We start from the raw sequence: 11966 nt of genomic DNA on the forward strand, positions 1-11966 counted from the left end.
TTTACCAATTCTCATTGCCTCAATATTTCACCATACTCAACATTAAACATCCATCATTGCCACTGCATTTCCATTTGCTACACCATCACACCATCAATCCGCATCCACCAGCATACACATATCCATTGCCGTGACATTTGTATATATCAAGACTAACTATACTTAGATAATTTAGTGCATTGCTTTGGTTAGACTTTTGTGATTTCACCCAATCCCTGTGGAGACGATACTCACTCATCATTATATTACTTGAGCGATTGTGTATACTTGCACATTATTTGCGTATATTTTATAGTACTCACAACACGCGAACAATAACATTTCCATTTGCACATGTAATTACTTAACTTATTTTCACATAGCTCATGTTCCATATTCATATCTCATAAGCACGTAACTCATATTACTTATATTCACATATACATTCGCATCACTAATTTATATAAGCTCATGTATTCACATAGTTCATTTCTCATAGAATATCATATAACATCACAACTCATCTCATATAATTTTATGCATATACCCTTATATCAATACCATATAACTTATCTTACCGATTTACATAATCCCTTACAACATACAAAGGTTATACTAATTCCATATATTTACTTAATTCAACCTCACATATTTTATTATCTAAACCTATATTCACATATGATTTCTTATATAATTTTTATATAACTACTATTAAATGTTAGTATAATAACTTATGCAGTGTTTCTTAGTTATATCTACTTCTCATTTTCTATCATATATATACATCAATGTTACTCAACTTATTTCAGTCTTCATTTAATCATATGTGTCCATCATATTAGTTACATAGAATCTAATTTACATAACCTATACTTGGTTATCATATTTCACATAAATCATTTCCCTTCAATATACTATATGTCATATAGTTCCCTTCCACTTATAACATTTCCTAGAGTTTGTGTATACTTATTATATATTTTACCCATGGTTCATATATCTTCTCCTAGTCATATAGACCCATAATTCCTCATTATCTAACTTATATTACATGTCCATATAATTCTGGGTATTTATACCACCAAGTGTATACCACTTTCTCTTGTTTTTACTTAAATCTTTATTATCTACATAGTTCATTATCATTTAACCTATATCATCTTCTTATCTAATCACATGAATTAGATATATATATATATATATATATATATATATTCATATGATTTACTACTCTAACATATATCCCTACATATCATAACATATAACACATATACTTATACCAATCACATGCTTATATTCATTAATTTAGGCATTCTAATATAGGAAATAGACTTAACACAAGTCTTATTTCCATGAATCACCATATACAATACACTATGCACTCACCTTGGCCTCACTTAATTTCGATCCCCTTTTATGATATCCTTTCTTTCGATCGAATCTTAACTTGATGATCATACTGGAACTTGTTCGTGTTTGATATCTACATAATCATACATTGATACATATTAGTATCCAATTAATATACTCTAATCTATCATTTCTTAGACCAAAAGAAATGTTTATTTCTATTTCCCCTTGAAGTGCATCGATGCATCCCTTAACATGTGTATCGATGCACTCCTTATGCATCGATGCACTAATTGCATTCGATGTTTCCATTTTTAATGGGTGCATTGATGCACTTCCTGTGCATCGATATACACTGAACAATTTCTGGAAATTTACCCTTGATGCATCGGTACATGATGAATGTGTACCGATGCACACTAGCCCATAATTCCAATTTATGCCCGAAAATCCACTCTTTTCAGCTTAATTACTTCATATAGCATCCCCTTTCTTATTCTTAACTTACATACTCATATTCAAACTCATTTCTATTCATTAATCACATCTTTAACATCAAAATCCTATTCTTCATATGTAATTCAAGAATTACACTAAATTTTCAACATGTTCCAAATTCCATTATATTGATTCTAACTTCTTAATTAGACCATTGACAAGTCAAATTCATCCTTAGAACTTCAAAAACCTTTTTATAATAAAAGTTCATTTATAAACTCTTAATAGAAATTCCTTTCTAATTCTCTCTTCTTGGTGTTTTAAACTTATATAAGTTTTCCTTAAGCTTATATAACCCCCAAAGACTCAAATTCAACTTAAAAATTCAAGAAATCAACAACTAAATCAAACTTACCTTTGCTCTTGGCTTCCACGTGAAGAAGAAGAAAGGAGACGAAGAGAACTCTAGAGAAATCTCTCCCTTTCCACGTGGTTCCCTTTCCAAGGCATCTTAAATATGTTTACTTAGGTAGCGATGAGACTTTACCGGTGATTATTTCCGCTAACCTTACTGCTAACCAAGAGCAAAGTTTGTTAAGTGTTTTGATGCAGCATAAGAAAGCAATTGGTTGGACTATTGTTAACTTCCTAAAAAGGCTACTTTTAAAGCCTTTTTCACTTAAGTTATTGCTTGTTTAAAAGCTCATTTTAGTCATTTTAGGATCATGTAGTTGCATATAGTTGCATTTGTGGTGGTTGTACTATTTCTCAATGGTGCTATTTGAGGGAAAGGTACAGTTTGTCTATGGTGTGCAGGGAATAGTAAGAAAAAGGATTCTTTGGGAAGTAATGCCGCGGCATCACACGTTGCTAGAGCAGATTGAAATGCCTTGGCATTTCTGGCGCAGAAAAAGACAAAAAGATATTTCTGCATAAGGATAGCTGGCACTGGACAGCTGGCACTGGACAGCTGTCCCTGCACGTGAAGGACTGTTGTAACCGCCTGCCAGAGCTGCCAATGTACCACTGCCACTTGGAGGATAAGATTCATGCACAAAATGTGATTCTAGGGGTATGAGGGGTATTTTGCACCTAACAAACTCATCATTACCCCTAGATATTTTATTTATTATATATGACACCTCATGGGAGAGAGAAGAGAAAGAGGGTGAGCACACGCATAGAGCAGAAAAATCATATTTTTATTTTCTCTTTTTCCTTTCTTCTTCCTTGGAATATTCCTCCATTGATAAAGCTCCAAGGAGTGGCAAGCTAGGCGCCGAAAGGAGCTAGCGAGCTAGGTGGTTCGTGGTGGCCGAGAGGAGACCTCCGGTGGCGCGTCGAAGGCTTCTTCTCACTTCCCTTTTTGCTGCTATTTCTTTATATTATTTTGTGGGTTGTTGGAACGAATTTTCATGACTTTGTGTTTGGATATTTCGAACCCCACCATGAACTAACTTATTTGGTGGTGGTTGGTTGAATGGTTGTTTAAACTTTATTTTTAATGGTATATTTAAGTTTATTTTGGTTCTTTATTTGCTTTGCTTATGAATGCTTCACCATCTAGGCTTGTAAGAGGCATGGAAATGTCCATCTCTTAGATGAAGGTTAGGTATTCGGAAGAATCCTAAACTAAAAATACTTGTAATTATTCGGAAGAAACGCAAGATAAGATCCTCATAAGCAATGGGTTATGGTATTTTCAAGGGGCTTTGAACCGGCCTAGGAATATTATAACTTAATCCCTTAGATCTCGGAAGAGACTAGGATAGGATTTTAACGACTAAAAAGGGTGTCTTCATCAATAGGGTAGGCTGTTCAACATCGTTGAGTGAGAGCAGATGCCTTGGCATCCTATTCTGTTAGGTTCTTTTGAACACCTTAGGAAAGCCCTGTCAAGTAAGTAAAGACAAGATAGCTTAGATATACTTGAGAAATAAGTTTAGCAACCTTAGACCAATCCTTACCATTCATTTCATTGGAAGCTTGTCAGGTGAGGATTATTTTCTTCTTATTTTATTTATCTTTTTAGTTACTGTTTTTACCAATTCTCATTGCCTCAACATTTCACCATACTCAACATTAAACATCCATCATTGCCACTGCATTTCCATTTGCTACACCATCACACCATCAATCCGTATCCACCAGCATACACATATCCATTGCCGTGACATTTGTATATATCAAGACTAACTATACTTAGATAATTTAGTGCATTGCTTTGGTTAGACTTTTGTGATTTCACCCAATCCCTGTGGAGACGATACTCACTCATCATTATATTACTTGAGCGATTGTGTATACTTGCACATTATTTGCGTATATGTTATAGTACTCACAACACGCGAACAAGTTTTTGGCGCCGTTGCCGGGGATTGGCAGCCTAAAGTTATTTAGTTTTGCCAGAGCATTTTATTTTGTTTTGCATTTTTATTTTTGTATAGTTTACTTGATATTTTTGTTTTATTTTTCAGGTTTATTTAGTGTATGCCTAGAAGAAATTCTGAAGAGCCTTTGGAACCAATAGAACCTGAGATTGAAAGACTCTTTAGAAGAAGAAGACGTGCTCAAAGAAATATGTATCAGATTGGAAACCAAGGCATTGGTCAAGATGATGGAAATCAGAATGCCGAGGCATTAAACAATGCTGAACCTGCTATCAGACCTCGTGTTATTCGAGATCATTTAAATCTGATGTTGGATGATCTGAATCCTGGGATTGTGGCACCCGAAATTCAAGCTGCACATTTCGAGCTGAAACCAGTCATGTTCAACATGTTGAATTCCATTGGGCAGTTTGGGGGTATGCCAACTGAAGATGCCAGGCAGCACATTCGTAATTTTCTGGAAGTTTGTGATTCTTTCCGCCAAGAAGGAGTGCATGAGGATTTTCTAAAATTAAAGCTTTTTCCGTATTCATTGCATGACTGAGCAAGGGCTTGGTTGAGTGGTGTACCAGCCGGTTCGATGGAATCATGGGTTGATCTTTGCAAGAGCTTCTTATTGAGGTACAACCCACCGAATATGAATACGCAGCTAAGGAATGAAATATCATCTTTTCGCCAGGGCGACGACGAATCCATGTATGAGTGTTGGGATCGTTACAAGGGTTTGCTTCGAAAGTGTTCAAATCATGGTTTTCATGATTGGACTCAAGTAGTCATGTTCTATAATGGAGTCAATGCACCCATGAGGATGTTACTGGATGCCTCGGCAAATGGGACATTGCTGGATAAATCACCTACGGAGGCGTTTGCTATCTTGGACAGAATTGCTAACAATGATTATCAATTTCCTTCCTCAAGACTTGGGAGTGGGAGGAGAGCACCTGGAGCATTCGAGTTAGAAGCCAAAGATTCGGTGTCCGCTCAACTCTCCGCTATTACTAATATGTTGAAGAACTTACAATGTTCCACTGATGTGAAGGAAGTGAAAACAACTAGTCTGGCATGTCTGTTATGCCAAGGCAATCATCACGAGAGCGAATGCCCAACCAACCATGAGTCCATCAACTTTGTTGGTAATTACAATCGAGGCAGCAACAATCCTTACTCAAACACTTATAATGCTGGATGGCGTCAACATCCTAATTTTTTATGGGGAAATCAAGGAGCCCACAATGCTAATCAACCTACTAGGCAGCAGAATCACAATGAGCCTCAAAGTTACCAAAATGCTATGCCATGGCATAATGCTAACAAAGGAGCTTCATCTTCAGCAAGCATAAGTTCCTTAGAATCTACAATTCAAGAATTCATATCTACTACGAAGACAATGCTGCAAGACCATTCTACTTCAATTAAGAATCAAGGAGCTTTACTTCATAGTCAAGGCGCCTTACTTCATAGTCAAGGCGCCTTACTTCAAAGCCATAGCTCGTCTCTGAGAGCTTTGGAAGGTCAAGTTGGTCAGATTGCTACGGCATTGCAAGAGCGTCAGCAATGACGTTTTCCAAGTGATACTGAAGTCACTAAAGGGCCTGGAAAAGAGCACTGCAATGTGTTAACTCTTAGGAGTGGAACACAAATCAATCGACAAGTCAAGGATAGTGGGCCACAGCATGATGATTCTAATCCCACTACTGAAGCTGAATTACAAGATGATAGAGTTTCTGAGAAGGACAAGGAGGAGGATTCTGCCAAGGTACTAGATTCTGATGCCAAGGCAAAAGAAAATTCTATTCCTACAGCTAAGGAAGCTAGACCTCCCCCACCCTTCCCGCAAAGATTGAAGAAGCACAATGATGAAGTTCAGTTCAAGAAGTTCGTAGACATTCTTGATAAGCTCCATATCAATATACCTCTCTTGAAAGCTGTTGAACAGATGCCGATGTATGCTAAATTTCTGAAGGACATCTGTACCAAGAAGAGGAAAGTAGAGACTGTTGCCACGGCAACAGAATTTTGTTCTTCATTGAGTAAGTTACCGCCAAAGAGAAATGATCCGGGCAGCTTCATTATTCCTTGTTCAATTGGAGCTAATTTTGTTGGAAAGGCTTTATGTGATCTTGGTTCAAGTGTCAACTTAATGCCAAAATCGATATTCTTGAAGCTTGGCATAGGAGATGCAAGACCCACCTCAGTTATTTTACAACTTGCCGACAAATCCCATGTTAAACCTGAAGGGAGAATCGAGGATGTCATAGTAAGGGTGGACAAGTTTGTGTTTCCAGTCGACTTCTTAATTCTGAACTGCGAAGTTGATGCCAAGGCACCAATCATTCTGGGAGGACCTTTCCTAGCCACTGGACGTATCTTCATAGACTGTGAAAAAGGTGAACTCACCATGAGAGTGGATGATCAGTGTGTGACTGTTAATATTTTTAGAACGCTCAAATATGTTGATGACACTGAAGAATGCCAAGGTATTTCTGAATTGAACTCAGTGATTGAAAAAGAGACTGAACATCTTTGCCATAACAACTTCATTCAGCTAGCAGAAAATGAATATTGGGTGGATGATGAAAGCTTAGTGGAGTCCGACGACTTTCCAATTTTGGAGGAGCAATCTAGCTTAGTACAAGTTAGATTAGGTATGAATTTTGAACCTCTGAATTTTGATGAATTCATTTCTCCTAAGCCTTCATTATTGCATGCACCCAATCTAGAGCTTAAGACTTTGCCAGGGCATCTTAAATATGTTTACTTAGGTAGCGATGAGACTTTACCGGTGATTATTTTCGCTAACCTTACTGCTAACCAAGAGCAAAGTTTGTTAAGTGTTTTGATGCAGCATAAGAAAGCAATTGGGTGGACTATGGCCGATTTGAAAGGCATTAGTCCCACGATCTGCATGCACAAGATTCTGCTAGAAGATTGCCACGGTAATTCAATTGAACCACAAAGAAGACTCAACCCTATTATAAAGCAAGTGGTGATGAAAGAAATTCTGAAATGGCTTGATGCTGGAGTGATCTACCCTATCTCCAATAGCTCATGGGTGAGCCCTGTCCAATGTGTTCCGAAGAAAGGAGGCACGACGGTGGTTACGAATGAGGATAATGAGCTATTACCCACTCGCACTGTTACCGGCTGGAGGATATGCATGGACTATAGAAAACTCGACAAAGTTACGAAGAAGGACCACTTTCCTCTACCTTTTATCGACCAAATGTTGGATCGATTGGCCGGCAAAGCATTCTATTACTTTTTAGATGGGTACTTGGGGTACAATCAAATTGCCATCGCACCAGAGGACCAGGAAAAGACTATATTTACTTGTCCCTATGGCACTTTTGCCTTTAGGAGGATGCCTTTTGGACTCTGTAATGCCCCGGCAATGTTTCAGCGCTGTATGCAAGCTATATTTTCAGATATGGTTGAGGATTTTCTGGAGATCTTCATGGACAATTTTTCTGTTTATGGGGATGATTTTGAACGATGCCTCGGTAATTTAACAAAAGTTCTCAAGAGATGCGAGGAGGCTGAGTTGGTCTTAAACTGGGAAAAATGTCACTTCATGGTGACTGAAGGTATTGTATTAGGCCACAAAATTTCACACAAGGGTATTGAGGTAGACAAGGCGAAAATTAAAGTGATTGAAAAATTGCCACCACCAACTTCGGTCAAGGGAATAAGAAGTTTTCTTGGACATGCTGGATTTTATAGAAGATTTATCAAAGACTTCTCCAAGATTTCTAAGCCCTTGTGCACATTGCTTCAACAAAACCAACCCTTTGTGTTTGACGAATTATGCCTCGGCGCATTTACTGAGCTGAAACGACAACTGATCTCGGCACCCATTGTAGTCCCTCCCGACTGGACATCACCATTTAAGCTGATGTGTGATGCAAGCGACTATGCCGTAGGAGCTGTTTTGGGGCAACGCCGAGGTAAAATTTTTCATGTTATTTATTACTCTAGCCGCACTTTAAATGAAGCACAATTGAACTACACCACCACTGAGAAAGAATTACTTGCCGTGGTATTTGCTTTTGATAAATTTAGACCTTACCTAATAGGCACTAAAGTTATTGTTCACACTGATCATTCGGCCAAAAAATACTTAGTGAACAAAAAGGATGCCAAGCCTAGACTTATTAGGTGGATCTTACTTTTGCAAGAATTTGACTTAGAGGTGGTAGATAGAAAAGGAACTGAAAATCAAGTTGCTGATCACTTATCTAGGCTAGAGAACAATTCTGAATGCCATGACACTGTAGATATCCAAGAGGAATTTCCTGATGAGAAAATTTTATATGCCGCGGCAATCCCGTGGTACGCTGATCTTGTTAATTTTCTTGTTATTGGAATTGTGCCTTTTGATTTGAATAGTCAGGCTAAAAAGAAGTTCAAGCACGATGCAAGGCACTGTTTTTGGGATGAGCCATATCTGTTCAAACATTGTGCCAATCAGCTCATTAGACGATGTGTACCTGAAGAGGAGCAAAGTAATATTTTGTACCATTGTCATTCGGCCCCAAGTGGAGGCCATTTTGGTGGAACAAGGACTGTTGCTAAGGTCCTGCAATCAGGCTTTTACTGGCCAACTTTGCTTAGAGATGCCCAAGCATTTTACAAAGGATGTGATCGATGCCAACAGACTGGAAACATCTCCAGACGACATGAGATGCCGCTGCAAAATATTTTGGAGATAGAGCTGTTTGATGTGTGGGGCATCGACTTCATGGGACCATTCCCATCTTCTGAAGGAAAATTATATATATTGCTTGCTGTGGATTATGTGTCAAAGTGGGTGGAAGCAATAGCAACTTCAAAGAATGACTCCAAGACCGTACTCAAGTTTTTGCACAAGTATATTTTCACTCGGTTTGGAGTACCTCGTGCTATCATCAGTGATGAAGGAACCCATTTTGATAACAAGTTGATTGCCAAGGCATTGCTTAGATATGGAGTTCGACACAAGATTTCCACGGCATATCATCCGCAGACAAATGGCCAGGCTGAGATATCTAATCGAGAGATCAAGCAGATTTTAGAGAAAGTGGTGAACCCAAAGCGAAAGGATTGGTCGCCAAAGTTGGATAAAGAACTTTGGGCATACAGAACAACATTCAAAACTCCTTTGGGGATGTCACCCTTCAAGTTAGTGTATGGTAAAGCTTGTCATCTCCCGGTTGAGCTTGAACATAAAGCTTATTGGGCTATCAAGCGATTGAATTTCGATGCTCAACTAGCTGGGGAGCAGAGATTATTAGAACTTAATGAAATGGAAGAGTTTAGAGCACAAGCATATGAGAATGCTCGGATATACAAGGAGAAAACCAAGAAGTGGCATGACCAAAAACTGATGCCACGGCATTTTCATGTGGGGCAACAAGTCTTGCTTTACAACTCCAGACTTAAACTCTTTCTTAGGAAGCTAAAATCTCGATGGTCAGGGCCATTTGAGGTGCATTATGTCTATCCCCATGGAGCTGTTGACATCAAGAGAATAGACAATGGGAAGATCTTCAAGGTTAATGGCCAGCGTCTGAAAGCCTACAATGGAATTCCACCACCGCACAACAAGGACGTGTTACGACTGCACGATACTGCTGCAAACCGTACAAGAAGCGGTTACCAAAGGGAGGAAAGGACAAAACATTAATTGGAGAGATATTCTTTTGATTTGTTTCTTTTTATTTAATTTAATTTCTGACATTTAATTTTCTTTTTCCACAGTTTTTGTCCCATCATCGTCATTGCTTTTTGGCAGTTTTTCCATCCCCATACACGCACAATCCCCACCCACTAATTTCTCTCTTAACCGTCCTATTACCCCTTTCCCTCCTAAATTTTTAACTTTTTCTTTTATCTTTCATTATTAATTTTTCTCTTTCATTTTAACTTTTACCTTTTCTCTTTCTTTCATTCATCTTCTTTCTTTGTTATTTCTCCATAGCCGAAATACATCCAAGTTTTTAAAGCTTTCAAAAGCTTCTTCCTTTTTCATTTTTCTTACTTCAAAAACATTGAAAATGGTGCGCTAAAGACCAGCTCCAACCGACACGACTGCTTGGCAACAGTTTGAGAACGATGAGGCTAAGGCTCGGTTCCAAAACTTCAAGAACTGAAAACTCTTTTTTGAGTTAGGATTTATTTTTACCGAGGAAACCGATGGTGGTTTTGGACCCGATGTTATGGACATCGTGACGCCACTCAAATGGCAGAAGTTTGATCGTCATCCTGGTTCGGTGAATGCCTCATTAGTTAAGGAGTTCTATGCGAACATTTCTAAGCCCAATCAACACTCCATCTTCGTTCGAGGTAAGCAAATCCGTTTTACATCCACTGCTATTAATCATTTTTTTCATTTGCAGGATGTTGTGGATAACCATGCCATGTTCGAAGAGGAAGCAGATAGCAACACATACGATGGGATCTTGGAGGACCTTTGTCTCGAAAACACTGAGTGGAATGGTCGCCAGACGAGTAGATACTCGGTCAACCGGGAACGTCTTCAGCCGCGCGCAAAGCTATGGAATCACTTTCTCAAGCATAAACTAATGCCCACCTCCCACAACAATACGATATCACTTTCACGCTTATTGCTTTTACATTCTATAATGGTATCCCGTCCGATCGATGTGGGTCATATCATTGTTCAGCAAGTTCACGACTGTTTGGGTAAAAAGGTGCTACAAAATCGAATGCCGAGGCAAGGTTACTTGCTCTCGAGGAAGCTGTGATGCAGACTCAAGCTCAACTGCATGCTTTACATAATGACATCCGTAACTTCTTTGGATATGTGAAGCATAGAGATGCTGTGGTGGAATCATTCTTTCAAGAAATCATTCCCCACGGACAACGGAATTTTCCTGGATTCCTAGACAAAATTCTGCCGGCATATAATGCCGAGGGATCTTCAGAACCTGAGCACGATGCACCTGATCCTCCTGCTGATGACCCTACTCCTGATACACACCGGTCCAAGACTCCTGAATATCCGCCCACTGTCCCTGTCGAAGAAACACCCAGCCCCGTCCCAGCACCCAATCCTTCTCCTGCACAACGTAGTGGTTGCCGCACCAAGACCACGGCTGGACGCATTACGCACTATTACTCCAATTCTTCCGAGTCCAGCCCAGCACCTATCCGGAAGCACACCCGACGAGGAGCTGCTAGCACCTCCGAAGCACCACCATCACGTAAATATTGAGGTGCCTCTTTTGCATCCATTTTCATTTAGTTGCATTTCATTGCATAACATATAGTTTTTAGTTAGTTTGGTTCTCTTTAAAGCATCGAGGACAATGCTTCCCTTAAGTTTGGGGGAGGTAGTGTTCTTGGTAGGTCATATGCATGATAGCATTAGCATAGTATTATGCCATGGCATCAGTAAATGGTAGGACATTTAGATAAAATGTTTTGAGGATACCCGATGATGATAATTTTGTTAGGATAGAATCTGAATGTAAATGACTGTTGAGAATGATAGAACTCACTCTAGGGCTTGATGCTTGGTGAAAAATATTTACACGATTTGTATGTTCTCTATACTTAGAAAATTTAGGAAATTTTTATGAAGGAACTTTAGTTAGTCTTGGCATTGAAATATAGTATGGTTTTTAAAAGGAAAATCAAAAACAAACTCCCTTAGAAATGAAACTGTGAATAAATGCTTAAGCATAGCTGTAGAGGGACACTCCTCTTTGTCGTGGCATTTCCTGGAACTTTCTTTAATAAATGGAAGCCTCGTGCATATGAGTGAATGAAAGAAGTCACGGGATGACTCTACTTAACTAGCTCGGGGAT

Source organism: Hibiscus syriacus, unplaced genomic scaffold (assembly GCF_006381635.1).
Source record: "Hibiscus syriacus cultivar Baekdansim isolate YM2019G1 unplaced genomic scaffold, ASM638163v2 tig00112657_pilon, whole genome shotgun sequence".
Taxonomy (NCBI): Eukaryota; Viridiplantae; Streptophyta; class Magnoliopsida; order Malvales; family Malvaceae; genus Hibiscus; species Hibiscus syriacus.